The 17,485-nt window shown below is 45.4% G+C and overlaps 1 protein-coding gene across 1 annotated transcript in view; it reads right to left on the bottom strand.

Annotated features, from left to right (window-relative positions):
- The window catches only part of LOC122801417 (P2Y purinoceptor 14-like), a 203,105-nt gene that overhangs the window by 125,016 nt on the left and 60,604 nt on the right, over positions 1–17,485 (bottom strand). The window lies entirely within an intron of this gene.

The raw sequence follows: 17,485 nt of genomic DNA, 5'->3' as shown, positions 1-17,485 counted from the left end.
TTCCATAGCTGTGCAGACCAAGCTTGTCAGGATCCTGGGGTGGTAGTTTGCAGTATCCATTCAGGCAACACCTTTGTTGTGAAGGACCACTGTTGTTGTACTCTGCTCTTTGGGTACATATCCTGTGGTAAGGCTGACATTGGGCAGTAGTGTGATTTGGCATTCCATTCTTCTTGGAGTCCATGTTGGCCTCAGCCCAGGACACCATCTCATACCTTTGCTGCTGTGTGTTTTGCTTTTTAGGTGATGGCTGTTACCTCAACATCTGCAATGTCAGGGGGCCAGCAGTCTGCTGGGATAGATATTTTGTATTCTGTGGGGGGGGGGGGTTGCACTGCACCTGTCAGGTTGTATGTTGGCAATATGTGTGTGTGTTTGGTATGTTGTTTGTAATATCTGTGTGATTTGGAGCATATCTGTGAATTCCCAACATGGTTCCTACCATCAGTTGAGTAAACCTTGTGATTATCCTTAGTGTCCTGTACAATTTGTATCTTCATAGGTTCATAGGTTCATACTAGGCTATCCACCCTAGGGCATTAGTAAGCCTAGCCAGAGTGTGTGTGTCTTTCGCCACCCCTTGCTATGTGAATATTATGGCCATTTATGATTTTCTTTACTGTGCCTCTGTCTGGATGTGACACAGTGAAGACCCCCAGTGTACATCTACAATCATCCATCCCCTTGGCAATAGTCCTGTTGAGGGGTGTCAGTGAGGGGCTCTGCCTAACATGAAGTGGGATCCTGTTCCAGGTTGTGGGGAGCCTCTGGGTTATGTATCTGTCCCTCCAGCACATCCTATTTCATTATGTGTTGAGGTTGACATGTCACTCTCACAGCTCCAATGGCTTTGATTTCCTGGGGTGGAGCATGTCCATTACTCCTGTATTGGACATGGCCTTGTACAACAGACATATAATGCCTCTGTGTAGGCAGTCTGTGACTGCATTCAGCTGGGGTGTCTACAGCCAGGCAGCATATGACATATATTTGACACCCTTTATCCTCTTGGTGAGGTACCTTTGAGGTCTTCCTAACCGCTGCAGGTGTCAGGTACGGTATATCCCATATGAATTATTGTACTAGATTATGGGTCTGATAAGGGAGCAGTACAGGGATACAGTGACCTCTGTTGATGTAGATGTGAATCCTTTCATGATACGGTGTCCAATATAGACAGTCTTCCTAGCCACATTGGCATTGTGAGTGTCACATGACAGGTTACTGTCGACTTGTGTCCCTAGGTCCCTGATTACTCCTTGCATACATAATGGTTTACCACCTATGTGGTAATTTGTGAGTACCTTGTTTGGTATTTGGTGGGACATTCATACTGTCCAGTGTCTTCAGGATGTCTGGGTGGGGTTCCTGTGTGTGAGAGTGTGGTCTGTCGCATGCTACAGACTGTACAGCAGTTTTGACTACAGTTAGGTGCACATGGGTGGTCTCCGCTGCTTCATGCATTGTCAGTTACCTGGCCGTATGGGTGTCTGTGCTGCATATGGATACTCCCCCTCCTTTGATGTTTTGGTCCAGGTGTTGGGGCCATAACGCATGATATGTGGTATAACCTGGTAGTGCTGGTGTGCTGTCAGTAGGCTTGCCGCATCTGTCACTGCACAGACATCGATGTTCTCCATACTGGGAAGTGCCTCAGGAGCATGCATATTGCAGTTTACACATCTGGCATTGGTCAGCATTACCCTTATGTTTCTTACCACTTATGTTTTCTAGGGTGGTGGGTTAGTCTTTTCGGCCTTGCCTACGTACGGCTCTATGGAAGTGGCAAAGGCCTTATCCAGTATCCAGATGCCCAGGGGTAACAGGTGCAAGCCATCCCTGGAACAGCAGCATGGCTTGTCATGCATGACATCTCAAGCAGACAGACATTAGACCCTCTTGGACTGACAGCTGTAATTGTGCCACCTGTTAAAGCTGATCATTCTGTGTTTGTACTGTGGCATCATTCTTGGTGAGGGTTGGATGCTGTAAACGGCCAGTGTCATACCAGCCTGGAGTACATACTCAGAGAGCTCATCCATGTCTCTTTTCATGTAGTCCAGGGAACTACATCTCAGGTCATTCACACCAGCATGGAGAATGAGTGCATCATATTTCTGCTTGCTTTGGGGTGACCTGCGTACTTGTGTTATGTGGCATACTGTGGCAGCCTACAGGCAGCTTACTGTACCCTTTCCCTTGTTCAGTCTGGTGAGTTGGACAGCAGTGTGTCTGCCTATACAGACACCTATTACAACTGTATCAGGCATGTTGTTTCTCCTTCTGGCCTGTGACTATTTGGCACACCAGCTTTGTGTACTATGTGTTGCATGTGCTATGTTTGGAGGTTGTGGTTGCTTGGGGTCTGCTTTGGAGGCCTCTGTTGGTGTGGTGTGTTTGTAATTAGGGCCTCCGGGAATGTTTTTCTGTGTTTATGTGTTTGGTTTACAGTTGTGATAGGTCTATGTGGGACTGGGTTTGTGGTGTATGTGGTTACCTTCTCCTCCTGACTAGTTTTGACAGCACTGAGTTTGGGGAGCTCAGCCTCTGGTTTGGATAAATAGTTGCATCTCTCACATATATTCGTATTTATTGGGGGGAGTTGAGGGTTGTCTGTGTACTTGGGGCAGGTGTAACATTGCCTCTGGATTCACAGATTCTACTTGTTGTGGCTGGCCTTAGTGGATTGTATGTGTGGACATATTTTATTGCCATACTACTGATCAGTGATTACTTCCCTTTTTATGTTTGCTCTATCATGTAGTAGCTTCCTCATTCTCTTGCATGGTTTGGTAATGGCGGAGTCCAGCATGCCAGATGCCTGCGTGTATGGCATTGTGTATTGTTGTTATTTGTGATTGCATAATGCAAGCATTCCTGGCTGTGTTCATGGAATGCCTGTATAACATGTTCTGCGGTATGTCCCATATTCTGCACCTGCATAGGGCCTTTAGTGGATTCCACATCAGTTTGGAGGGGTGCAACTTATGCTTTACACATGTTTTTCACTGTGGTTTTCTGGCCAGGGACTGTGGTCAGGATGTGTATACCCGGTGTGATTACTCTATGGTCTGGTCTTACCAGTGAGGGATACACTTCTCATCTTGCCATCCAGTATGCATGTTGCTGATTATCACATCCAGTATGCTTAGCCCTCTTGTGGGAGTGGTACATTGTTTCTGGGCATTTTGGTTTATGGATTCTGGGAACTTTTCTCCTACTGTGTTGGTGCTAGTATAATGCTCCCAGCGTATGTCTGGGTATTTTCAGTCAACCAATATAATGTGGTTTGGGGGGCTTGATATATTCATGTATTCCAACATAGGCCAGGTGCAGTTCCTGGTGTTAGGACAGTAGTCTGCAGCAGGCTATATACTGGGAGGCGGTTTTAGCCATTGGTATTTGACCATGGCTAATCCATGCTGCTTCTTGTTGTGGTACCAACATGGGGATGTGGTTATCCTTGACAATTATTGCTAGTCACCCTCCTTTTGTAGCTTGTTCCATGTTTTGAGGCTGTACAGCACAGTATGAGGTGTAACCTGCTAGTGTTAGGGTGCTGATGTGAGCCTTGACCCAGTTTTCTATTACAGGACTGATATCAACATTCTCCATACTGTGTGCATTTACACTGCACGCATCTTGCTGTTTAGACTTCTAGCATTGGGTAGCATTACATCTAGGTTCCTATCCCTTGTGGTACCTATGAAGGTGGGTTTGTGTTTTGAGACTTACCTATTCAAGGCACGCTGTGGGTACTGACAGCCTTTGCCAGTATCCATGGGGCCTGGACTGATAGGTGCATGCCACCCCTAGCAGGTGGTGCATCATATGCTCAGCATGTCTTCCCAGGCTGAAACACATTGGCTCCCCTTTGACTACCTGCATTACTTCAGCCAGTTATTGCAATTGATCATCCCATCGTCATTTTGTTGCTTCATGCTTGGTGAGGGTGGATGTTAGTCAGGGTCCTCAAGTGTGCATATAGTACATGGTGTTACATTACTTAACACATGGCATTCATGCCACAGGTGGTGCTGCAGGGCTGCCTCTGTCGGATGCACATATTACACTCCCTGTACATGTTTGTGAGCAGGTAATTTTAGGCATCCCTGTTATTATTTGAGTGAGTCAGAGAGGGGTATCATTCCCAAGGTTCCTACTGAGCCAGTGTATGTGCTATGCGTTGCCTCTTTGCCAAGGCCAGGGCATACTGGGCACGCCTCCTTCTGCCTACTGAGGCAGGCTCAGGTTGTTCCTCCTCCGAGTCACGCTCTGCCTGTGATGGCCTTGGCAATGGTGGGGGGCTGTTTGGCCCAGCCCTATGCTGGTCCTGCTGCAGCTGTTTTCACAAGATCATATTATGTAGCATAGCACATACCATGAAAATTTGGGTACATGTAGTTGGTGAGTACTGCAAGGCTCCACCAGATGTGTCCAGACACCGGAACCGTGACTTGAGCAGCCCAAACACACGCTCTATGACATTACGTGTTTGTGCTTGTGCCTCATTATGGCGTTCCTGTTCAGGTGTGTGCATTTCTGATGGGTATCATCAGCCACGGCTCCAGTGCATAACCTGCATCCCTCACTAGGTGTCCGTGTGGGATGTCCCCATTGGCAAATGTCTGGTACAGCTGCATCAAATGCCAGATGTGGGAATCATGGTAGCTCCCAGGGCAGCCAGCACACACATTCATTATTATGCCCTGGGCATCACACATGACCTGGCAGTTGATGGAGGGAAAGCCCTTGTGGTTAATGTAGGCCCTACCCCGCTCACCGGCTGGTGCTTTGATGCATATGTGCGTGCAGTCTATTGCACCCACTGCCTCAGGGTATTCCGCTATTTGCTGGAAGAGACACATATTGCTGGCCAATACCTCACGGGTATTGGGGAAATATACATGATCACCGACATGTGTTGACATGGCATCCAGGAACTGGTGCAGTACCCTGGAGGCTGATGCCTGTGATATCCCCATCATATTACCAGTTGGTCTCTGGAAGGTACCTGTTGCTAGTATTCTTAGGCCAACACATACCTTGGTTTCCACTGGGATGGGTTCCCCTCTGTTGGTTCTGTGTGTGAGGCGTGGCCTGCACAGCTTGACTATTTGCTGCAGGAGCTCTCTGTCCACTCTATAGCACTCTACTATCTCCAGCTCATGTAACCCGTGGTAGGTGACCCTGGGCCTGTACACTCTTCTCCGTCTCCTCACTGTGGGTTGTCTGGCACCATCTGCATTGTCACCACCCTCAGCAAGTCGCCTATGTCTCATTATGACAGCTATGGCAGCCCCTAGCATTTCTGCTCTGAGTTCAGCTTTTTCAGTTTTCACTTCTAATAGCTTACTCCTGTCTTGCAGTGTCTCTTGAGAGAAACATCCTGCACTGCTGTTTGCAGAGTTTTAAGTGCTGGGTTGGGCTACTATTCTGCCTGTGTAATTGCCTGTTTCTAATTGTTTTCACCTGCTAGCTCCAGCAGTATTCCCTGCTAGCTTCCTACTAATTCTGTTGCTTCCTTTTTCCTTTCTGTTTCCTCAGGGGGGAGCAGCGTGAATACCAGCAGAAACACGCTCACAGTGGCTTAAACGCACGCACACATGCTTACATGGTTCAGTATCTGTATATTCGGGTTAAAACGCACGCACACCAGTGCAAACAGTGTTACAAATCTACCAACACGCTCCCACATGCTCAGTCTGCCTTACACGCGTGCCACTGCCCTACTCGCGCTTCATGGTGCGCACACGTGCACATGCACGCCCAGAAAGAAACTTTGGTGTAAGTAACAGTGTACACCTTCCATTTCTTGACTTTCCCATGCTTATCTCGTGGCACTCCTCTTTCCATGATCTGTGTCTGTCATCTGTCATGTAACACTGACCTCCAATGAAATGCATTTTTTTCTACCATTCCCCCCTGTGATGTCACCTATCTCCTACTCTATTCCTCCCGCTTATGTATCTCTTACACTACTCAGACTGTGCTAATTTGCTATGTGACTGTGGGATTCAGTATCCTAACCCTCATTTACATCTGATTGCCTACTAATGCTTAGTTACATGTCTTAGACTCAGATTCCCCCCTTAGCAACCACTACACGGTGGCCATGTTGTTTTTGGTCTGCTGGTCCCTGCATTGTCATTCCATGTATTGCATAAAACCCACATTTGTGGGTTTATAACCTTCATTTTTATGTTTTATACAGCGCAGCCGTTTATGCCGGGGCTGCTCTGCGTTTAAACATCGGAAAAAAAAGAATCATATTTTTAATATTTGCATCAGGGTACCTTGCCAATGGCCACATATTTGGCCATTGGCATGCTGCCTGACACATATGCACCCTTTATTTGGAGCTGACATGGCTCCATTGTGATTTTTGCAGAAACGTACTCAGTTGTCAACCGAGTACATTTCTGCAGCTAAAACGGCTCTTACACGGGCTGCTTTCTGTTTCGTGGATCGCTACTCTACCTCATTTGCATGCCTTTCAGCTGCAAGTGAGGTATTTAGCATATCCATGCCCAGTCCGTGTAAGGGATGTTTTAGCTGGTCTCTTACACGGAGTTTCGGGCTGTTCCTGGATCGCAAGGCTTGCATGGAGTGTTACACGTCTCTTACACTCCGTGCAAGCCTCCGTGAATCCTTCCCACTGTCTTTTCAAAACTGACGCTAGCATGATTATTAGCTTGAATAAAAAAACTGCAAAAATGATATGAAATATAAAGGGTTAGTTTAGGAATAGTATAAAATGCAGAAAGATAGTGTGTTGGCAAGCATATATAGCTTAATTGGATATTGACATCCATGTAAAAGAGTATGTTATTGAGAAAGAAAGTCTTTAAAAATAACTGTGCAGATGGCAGCTGGCAGCTGTAAGGACATCAATGAAGTAAAGAGATGTAACATAAAGCAAGATAAAGTTGGAACATCAAGTTTCAGATAGTGCTGGAACACTACGTTTCAGATAACTGAGTTTCCTTGGACCACCGAACTTGAAAGAATCAAGGACAAATCATAAATTAGAAGAACAAAGAAAAGTGTTATACAAAGGAAGATTGAAAGACATCCGACTGAGAAAAATTATCAGACTTTTTGGTATAAATATGAGTGTGTATAAACAAGCTTTGGGAATTTGCCATAGAGAGTTGAAAGGATCTGTGTTGCATACTTGTAGATCCAAAAGGAAAATGTAATAGTAAAGCATATTAACTGAAGCAGTTTGTCTCCGTGTATTTATTGTACTTAGTACAATACAGTAATAAGACTAGTTGGTCACAATAAATAGTTAAATACACTGCGGTATGCATGCATGTAAATGCAAGTAACAGCAAGAAACCAACAGAAGGCAGTATATAATTTTTCAATACTCATCACAGTACAAGTATGAAATGGTTAGACTAGGAAGTACTCATCAGAATACAAGTATGAAACAGTCTTATCAGGAAGTACTCTTCACAGAACAAGTATGAAGTGGTCAGATCAGGAAGTACTCATCACAGTACAAGGAAGTGCTCATCACAGTACAAGTATGAAATGGTCAGATCAGGAAGTACTCATCACAGTAGAAGTATGAAACCATCAGTTCAAGAAGTACTCATCAGAGTACAAATATGAAACAGTCATATCAGGAAGTATTCATCACAGTACAAGTATGAAATGGACAAGTCAGGAAATACTAATTTCAGTAAAAGTATGAAACGGTCAAATCAGGAAATACTCATCTCAGTAAAAGTTTGAAATAGTCAGATCAGGAAGTACTCATCACAGTACAAGTATGAAATGGTCAGATCAGAAATAGTCATCGTCACCCTACCTGTAACATTTGTAACTGGTCTATGTATGCAAGATCAGTGCAACACATCTCCAGGTTTAACATTTCTTAGTCATGCCACAATTAATGTATCATTGTTTAAAGTTCAAACTGTGCTATCAAGTACTTCTGATAAACTTTTAAAGATTAAAATTTGACCTTTTCTGTTAAGGTGATTTTTTTTTTTTGTCTAAAAAAGTCATAGAGTCTTGACCTGAGATGTAAATTTCAACTTAATTTCCTCACTGAATATGGCAATGGACAACTTAAAGAAACAGGGCTAGATTGATAGTGACATGTGCCAGCACTGACTGTGTTTTTATTAGGTAAGTGTGCTGGTCAAGGGATGCTTTTCAGTTACACACCAGGCCACTGATACAAAGACAATGCATGAATGTAGAGCACAGGCATAGAACAAAATGCTGCAGCTTTCATCAAGTTAATAGTGTAGTGAACTGATATTTTGACAGATAAGGTATAGATAGAACACAAAATACATATACCCCCAGATTTACAAAGCCCTTTATAGCATGCATGATTAGTCTAAGAGCTATTTTCAGCAATATGGCCAACGTGCGATCCAGGAACAAGCTCCTAGGATGTCCATGTGAACTCTTAGGCTAATCCAGCACAGAACGAGCTCCTGTATGCAAATTACCCTCCTTTGCAGGTGAAAACCATGAAAATGAGGGTAATTTGTGATCCAGGAAGCTGTCAGCTGTCAGTGCAGGACGAGTGCAGTCTGCAGAATTGTACTTGGTTAGTAACCGAGTACATTTCTGCAAACTACAAAACGGAGCTATGACAGCTCCAAATAAAGGCTGCATATGATTTAGGAATTATGCCAATGACCAAGTATAAGACCATTGGCATTGGAAACTGTTTCAAAACTAAAAAAAATCAACTTTTATTTTTTTTTTCGCCTATCTCGGCTGTTTAAGCATAGGGCAGCGGCGTGCAAATGGGATCTGAGGGAATATAAAAAAATAAACTTATAATGAGCATTCTAACTAAAAGCAGTATTCTGACATGCAAGTCAATGGCAAGCATAAGACAACCTGGCCAGTGCGTAATAGTTGCTAAGGGGGGAGGTTCAGTGTGGTACATGTAACTATGCATTAGCAGGCAATCCTATGCAAATGAGTGGAAGGATAGTAAATCCCAGATTTCCCCAGGGTGTGAGGCAGGTCCCAAGAGTGTAAGAGTATAAATAGCTGGGTGAAAGGCTAGGATATAGATGACATCATGGGGGTTTGTGTCAGGCATCCTGTAATGGGATTGGAGCCCTGTGGTTCGGTACTGCTCCTAGCTTAGCACAGCTAAGCTACAGGTGTGTCCAAACTGCCTAGCACTCTATACAAAGTGTAAGCGTATGTGCGGGTTTTACAGGAAGAAAAAGGAAGTTAAACCAGGAAATAGCAGCTGTGTGCACATTTGAGCACTTTGTTTGCACGGCACGCACACAGGCTTAAACAGGGAGGCAATGTGAAGGGAAAACAGCATTAGGAAGGTAATCAAGGAGAACTAGTTTAGCTGACAGGTGAAATGTATCAGAAACAGCCAATTACACAGGCAACAGCCCAGCTCAGCACACCACTATAAATTATGCAAACACCTTTCCCCCTTGTTTTTCCCAAAACCTCTGCACAACTGGTATATACAGATGGAGAAATTTTACAAAACGAAAGCAAGAGAAAAATGTTAGGGGCTGCTTTTGCTATCATAAACCAGCATGTGCAAGAGGCTGAGGGTGGTGAGGATGTGAATGCTGCTGAGCAACCCACAGTGAGGAGACGGAGAAGAGTGTACAGACCCAGGGTAACCTACCAAGGGCTACATAAGCTGGAGATAGTGGAGCGCTATAGGGTGGACAGAGACCTCCTACAGCAAATTGTTGAGCTGTGCTGGCCATGCCTGACACACAGAATTAACAGAGGGGAACCCATCCCAGTGGATACCAAGGTATGTGTATGCCTAAGAATACTAGCTGCAGGTACCTTCCAAAGGCCAGCTGGGGATATGATGGGAATTTCACAGACATCAGCATCCAGGGTACTCCACCAGTTCCTGGATGCCATGTCAGCACATGTTGGTGAGCATGTGTAATTCCCCATCACCGCGGGCGTTGGCGAGGCGCTGGGCCAGCAATATGAGTCTCTTCCATCAAATAACAGAATACCCTGAGGTAGTGGGTGCAAAAGACTGCATGCACATATGCATTAAAGCACCACCAGGTGAGCGGGGGTAGGGTCTACATCAACCGCAAGGGTTTCCCCTCCATCAACTGCCAGGTCATGTACGATGCCCAGGGCATAATAATGAATGTGTGTGCTGGCTGCCCTGGAAGCTACCACGATTCCCACATCTGGCATCTGATGCAGCTGTACCAGACATTTGCCAGTGGGGACATCCCACACAGTCACCTAGTGGGGGATGCTGGATACGCACTAGAACCATGGCTGATGACACCCATCAGAAATGCACACTCACCCAAACAAGAACTCCATAATGAGGCATATGCACAAGCACAAATCATAACAGAGCATGTGTTTGGGATGCTCAAGTCATGGTTCCGGTGCCTGGACACATCCGGTGGAGTCTTGCAGTTCTCACCAACTCCATGTACCCAAATTGTCCTTGTATGTGCCATCCTACACAATATGATCCTGTGGAAATAGCTGCAGCAGGAACAGCATGGGGCAGGGCCACACAGCCCCCCACCAGTGCCAAGGCCTGCACAGGTGCAGAGTTACTCGGAGAGGAACAATCTGAGCCTGCCCCAGTAAGCAGAAAGAGGTGTGCCCAGTATGCCCTGGCCTTGACAAAGAGGCAATGCATAGCACATGCACTGACACAGTAGGGACCCAGGAATGACACCTCTTCTGACTCACCACATGCAGTAAAAGTAAGGGATGCCAAACATGACACTACCTGTGTTCAACCATGTATAGGGTACTATGCATCTGACATAGGCAGCCCCACAGCACCATCCTCAATACTGGGACACCCACAAGGTAAGTGACTCACACATGCCAGTTGGGGGGGCACATACCCAACAACAGTCACAGGCAGCAGGATAGCTGTAGACAAACACAAACAAATGCTGTACTATGGCCTCTGAATGAGCCCTATGGGTAACCCCTCCCCAGGCCTACAGCAGGCCAGCCAGTTGGATGTAAGTTGTGAAGACTAGGAAGTCAGAAACTAATGATCTGTAGTGCACTGGTATGCCTCTAGCCAGCACGATAGATAAGACTACAGAGTGAAATGGTGTACCCAACATACCAGTATAGTCCTAGCAAATGTGTAAAAGTGTAAGGTGTGCCCCACCATCCTACTTACACTTATAGTAACAGTCAGGTGTGCCCCCCACCCCTGTGTAGAAATGTAGAAACAGTCAGGTGCCCCCCTCCCGCTATGCAGAAATGTAGCAACAGTCAATGCCAAATGACCAATGTATATCCTGCAGACACAGCATGCTACCTGTCGGTATACAACACAAAGGCCAGCACCGCAGTACAAACTACCTGGACTTGATCCACGCATGCAATATAGATGGCCATACTGGGCATGCTCACACACTTAGAAGAATGAAGGCAATGTCAGTCAACAACATACTGAAAGGTCATACTGGGCATTCTCACACACTTAAACACATGAAGGCCATGTCAGAAAACTCCAGTGGACCAGACATATCTGGCAGTTGCAGTTCTTAGTGCAGACACGTCAGTATGCACCACTCCTGCCTTGTACACACAGTGGATAGGAATACAGACATATATGTAAGAACAACACACTATAATAAGCCAAAGGTAGACGAACATAGATGTGTGGAAGAGGGTGACCGTGACAAGGAACCATCTGGGCCTGTCCCACCCAGCACACGGTCAAAGGGCCCCAAACACATGAGGTGCAGGTGTCACTTCCTGCAGATATTAGCCACCAGTATCTGTCAGCATGACAGCATGTTGCATGTGCCAGCTGTGCAACATGACTGTACAAGGAAGTAGTCACCTAGTAACTGTATACATGTACCTGTGGCATATGACCCATGTGTGCCTGCATGCAGCATGTCAACCCCTACATGAATGGGTTATGGCCCATGCACACACCACCCTCCCCATAGCAGTATCATGCCAAGCCTGCTAAGGTCATCCAATGTGAAATACACCTTTGGGAGAGCTGTAGCTCAGTAATCTCCATGGCACATCCCATAACTGTGCACTGCTGTAGTGATAAACTAGTTAGGTAGTAGTTCTAACCCCAGACTTGGCAACTGTGTGAGTGTGTGTTTGTGTGCATGTCTCTCTGTCTCTGATTATGTAGAGAGAAATGCTTTTTAGGCTACTCATACTCTGTACAATTCATTTACACCACTTTGGCAAGGCTGCTGATGTCACTCACCTAGAAATACACCTCTGGGGAAACTGTAACCCAATAATCTCCATAGCATGCCCTGTAACTGTGTACTGCTGTAGTGTGATAAAGTAGTTAGGTAGGTGTTCTAACCCCAGACCTGGCAACTGTGTGCTTGTGTGTGTGTGTGTCTTTCTGACTGAGTAGAAAGCAATGCTTTTTAGGCCACTCAAACCCCATAAAATTCATATACTCAACTTTGGCAAGGCTGCTGATGTCACTCACCTAGAAATACACCTCTAGGAAAATCATAGCTCAATAATCTCTGTAGCACATCCTATAACTGCGTACTGCTGTAGTGTGATAAAGTTGTTAGGTAGGTGTTCTAACCCCAAACCTGACGACTGTGGGCAGTATATAATTTTCAATACTCATCACAGTACAACATCAGAATACAAGTATGAAACAGTCTTATCAGGAAGTACTCTTCACAGAACAAGTATGAAGTGGTCAGATCTACTCATCACAGTACAAGGAAGTGCTCATCACAGTACAAGTATGAAATGGTCAAACCATCAGTTCAAAGTACTCATCAGGTCAGGAAATACTAATTTCAGTAAAAGTGTTTGAAATAGTCAGATCAGGAAGTACTCATCACAGTACAAGTATGAAATGGTCAGATCAGAAAGAATCACAGCCGTCCTAGTCACCCCCCTACCTGTAACAGGTTTAACATTTCTTAGTCATGCCACAATTAATGTATCATTGTTTAAAGTTCAAACTGTGCTATCAAGTACTTCTGATAAACTTTTAAAGATTAAAATTTGACCTTTTCTGTTAAGGTGATTTTTTTTTTTTGTCTAAAAAGTCTTTCAACTTAATTTCACAACTTAAAGAAACAGGGCTAGATTGATAGTGACATGTGCCAGCACTGACTGTGTTTTTATTAGGTAAGTGTGCTGGTCAAGGGATGCTTTTCAGTTACACACCAGGCCACTGATACAAAGACAATGCATGAATGTAGAGCACAGGCATAGAACAAAATGCTGCAGCTTTCATCAAGTTAATAGTGTAGTGAACTGATATTTTGACAGATAAGGTATAGATAGAACACAAAATACATATACCCCCAGATTTACAAAGCCCTTTATAGCATGCATGATTAGTCTAAGAGCTATTTTCAGCAATATGGCCAACGTGCGGCCAACGTGCGATCCAGGAACAAGCTCCTAGGATGTCCATGTGAACTCTTAGGCTAATCCAGCACAGAACGAGCTCCTGTATGCAAATTACCCTCCTTTGCAGGTGAAAACCATGAAAATGAGGGTAATTTGTGATCAAGCTGTCAGCTTCCAGTCAGTGCAGTCTGCAGAATTGTACTTGGTTAGTAACGTACATTTCTGTATGACAGCTCCAAATAAAGGCTGCATATGATTTAGGAATTATGCCAATGACCAAGTATAAGACCATTGGCATTGGAAACTGTTTCAAAACTAAAAAAAATCAACTTTTATTTTTTTTTTCGCCTATCTCGGCTGTTTAAGCATAGGGCAGCGGCGTGCAAATGGGATCTGAGGGAATATAAAAAAATAAACTTATAATGAGCATTCTAACTAAAAGCAGTATTCTGACATGCAAGTCAATGGCAAGCATAAGACAACCTGGCCAGTGGTTGCTAAGGGGAGGTTCAGTGTGGTACATGTAACTATGCATTAGCAGGCAATCCTATGCAAATGAGTGGAAGGATAGTAAATCCCAGATTTCCCCAGGGTGTGAGGCAGGTCCCAAGAGTGTAAGAGTATAAATAGCTGGGTGAAAGGCTAGGATATAGATGACATCATGGGGTTTGTGTCAGGCATCCTGTAATGGGATTGGAGCCCTGTGGTTCGAGACCTCCGGTAGCTTAGCACAGCTAAGCTACAGGTGTGTCCAAACTGCCTAGCACTCTATACAAAGTGTAAGCGTATGTGCGGGTTTTACAGGAAGAAAAAGGAAGTTAAACCAGGAAATAGCAGCTGTGTGCACATTTGAGCACTTTGTTTGCACACAGGCTTAAACAGGGAGGCAATGTGAAGGGAAAACAGCATTAGGAAGGTAATCAAGGAGAACTAGTTTAGCTGACAGGTGAAATGTATAAACAGCCAATTACACAGGCAACAGCCCAGCTCAGCACACCACTATAAATTATGCAAACACCTTTGTTTTTCCCAAAACCTCTGCACAACTGGTATATACAAATGGAAAAATTTTGCAAAACGAAAGCATGAGAAAAATGTTAGGGGCTGCTTTTGCTATCATAAACCAGCATGTGCAAGAGGCTGAAGGTGAGGAGGATGTGAATGCTGCTGAGCAACCCACAGTGAGGAGGCGGAGAAGAGTGTACAGACCCAGGGTAACCTACCAAGGGCTACATAAGCTGGAGATAGTGGAGCGCTATAGGGTGGACAGAGACCTCCTACAGCAAATTGTTGAGCTGTGCTGGCCATGCCTGACACACAGAATTAACAGAGGGGAACCCATCCCAGTGGATACCAAGGTATGTGTATGCCTAAGAATACTAGCTGCAGGTACCTTCCAAAGGCCAGCTGGGGATATGATGGGAATTTCACAGACATCAGCATCCAGGGTACTCCACCAGTTCCTGGATGCCATGTCAGCACATGTTGGTGAGCATGTGTAATTCCCCATCACCCGTGAGGCGTTGGCCAGCAATATGAGTCTCTTCCATCAAATAACAGAATACCCTGAGGTAGTGGGTGCAAAAGACTGCATGCACATATGCATTAAAGCACCACCAGGTGAGCGGGGGTAGGGTCTACATCAACCGCAAGGGTTTCCCCTCCATCAACTGCCAGGTCATGTACGATGCCCAGGGCATAATAATGAATGTGTGTGCTGGCTGCCCTGGAAGCTACCACGATTCCCACATCTGGCATCTGATGCAGCTGTACCAGACATTTGCCAGTGGGGACATCCCACACAGTCACCTAGTGGGGGATGCTGGATACGCACTAGAACCATGGCTGATGACACCCATCAGAAATGCACACTCACCCAAACAAGAACTCCATAATGAGGCATATGCACAAGCACAAATCATAACAGAGCATGTGTTTGGGATGCTCAAGTCATGGTTCCGGTGCCTGGACACATCCGGTGGAGTCTTGCAGTTCTCACCAACTCCATGTACCCAAATTGTCCTTGTATGTGCCATCCTACACAATATGATCCTGTGGAAATAGCTGCAGCAGGAACAGCATGGGGCAGGGCCACACAGCCCCCCACCAGTGCCAAGGCCTGCACAGGTGCAGAGTTACTCGGAGAGGAACAATCTGAGCCTGCCCCAGTAAGCAGAAAGAGGTGTGCCCAGTATGCCCTGGCCTTGACAAAGAGGCAATGCATAGCACATGCACTGACACAGTAGGGACCCAGGGAATGACACCTCTTTCTGACTCGCACATGCAGTAAAAGGGATGCCAAACATGACACTACCTGTGTTCAACCATGTATAGGGAGTGTACTATGTGCATCTGACATAGGCAGCCCTACAGCACCATCCTCAATACTGGGACACCCACAAGGTAAGTGACTCACACATGCCAGTTGGGGAGGGCACATACCCAACAACAGTCACAGCCAGCAGGATAGCTGTAGACAAACACAAACAAATGCTGTACTATGGCCTCTGAATGAGCCCTATGGGTAACCCCTCCCCCAGGCCTACAGCAGGCCAGCCAGTTGGATGTAAGTTGTGAAGACTAGGAAGTCAGAAACTAATGATCTGTAGTGCACTGGTATGCCTCTAGCCAGCACGATAGATAAGACTACAGAGTGAAATGGTGTACCCAACATACCAGTATAGTCCTAGCAAATGTGTAAAAGTGTAAGGTGTGCCCCACCATCCTACTTACACTTATAGTAACAGTCAGGTGTGCCCCCCACCCCTGTGTAGAAATGTAGAAACAGTCAGGTGCCCCCCCGCTATGCAGAAATGTAGCAACAGTCAATGCCAAATGACCAATGTATATCCTGCAGACACAGCATGCTACCTGTCGGTATACAACACAAAGGCCAGCACCGCAGTACAAACTACCTGGACTTGATCCACGCATGCAATATAGATGGCCATACTGGGCATGCTCACACACTTAGAAGAATGAAGGCAATGTCAGTCAACAACATACTGAAAGGTCATACTGGGCATTCTCACACACTTAAACACATGAAGGCCATGTCAGAAAACTCCAGTGGACCAGACATATCTGGCAGTTGCAGTTCATAGTGCAGACACGTCAGTATGCACCACTCCTGCCATGTACACACAGTGGATAGGAATACAGACATATATGTAAGAACAACACACTATAATAAGCCAAAGGTGGACGAACATAGATGTGTGGAAGAGGGTGACCATGACAAGGAACCATCTGGGCCTGTCCCACCCAGCACACAGTCAAAGGGCCCCAAACACATGAGGTGCAGGTGTCACTTCCTGCAGATATTAGCCACCAGTATCTGTCAGCATGACAGCATGTTGCATGTGCCAGCTGTGCAACATGACTGTACAAGGAAGTAGTCACATAGTAACTGTATACATGTACCTGTGGCATATGACCCATGTGTGCCTGCATGCAGCATGTCAACCCCTACATGAATGGGTTATGGCACATGCACACACCACCCTCCCCATAGCAGTATCATGACAAGCCTGCTAAGGTCATCCAATGTGAAATACACCTTTGGGAGAGCTGTAGCTCAGTAATCTCCATGGCACATCCCATAACTGTGCACTGCTGTAGTGATAAACTAGTTAGGTAGTAGTTCTAACCCCAGACTTGGCAACTGTGTGAGTGTGTGTTTATGTGCATGTCTCTCTGTCTCTGATTATGTAGAGAGAAATGCTTTTTAGGCTACTCATACTCTGTACAATTCATTTACACCACTTTGGCAAGGCTGCTGATGTCACTCACCTAGAAATACACCTCTGGGGAAACTGTAGCCCAATAATCTCCATAGCATGCCCTGTAACTGTGTACTGCTGTAGTGTGATAAAGTAGTTAAGTAGGTGTTCTAACCCCAGACCTCACAACTGTGTGCTTGTGTGTGTGTGTGTGTGTCTGACTGAGTAGAGAGCAATGCTTTTTAGGCCACTCAAACCCCATAAAATTCATATACTCAACTTTGGCAAGGCTGCTGATGTCACTCACCTAGAAATACACCTCTAGGAAAATCATAGCTCAATAATCTCTGTAGCACATCCTATAACTGCGTACTGCTGTAGTGTGATAAAGTTGTTAGGTAGGTGTTCTA

This window comes from Protopterus annectens, chromosome 4.part1, assembly GCF_019279795.1.
Source record: "Protopterus annectens isolate FY-2018-M chromosome 4.part1, PAN1.0, whole genome shotgun sequence".
NCBI lineage: Eukaryota > Metazoa > Chordata > Ceratodontiformes > Protopteridae > Protopterus > Protopterus annectens.
The sequence above is the reverse complement of the archived record's forward strand: the minus strand, read 5'-3'. Positions and strand labels throughout refer to the sequence as shown.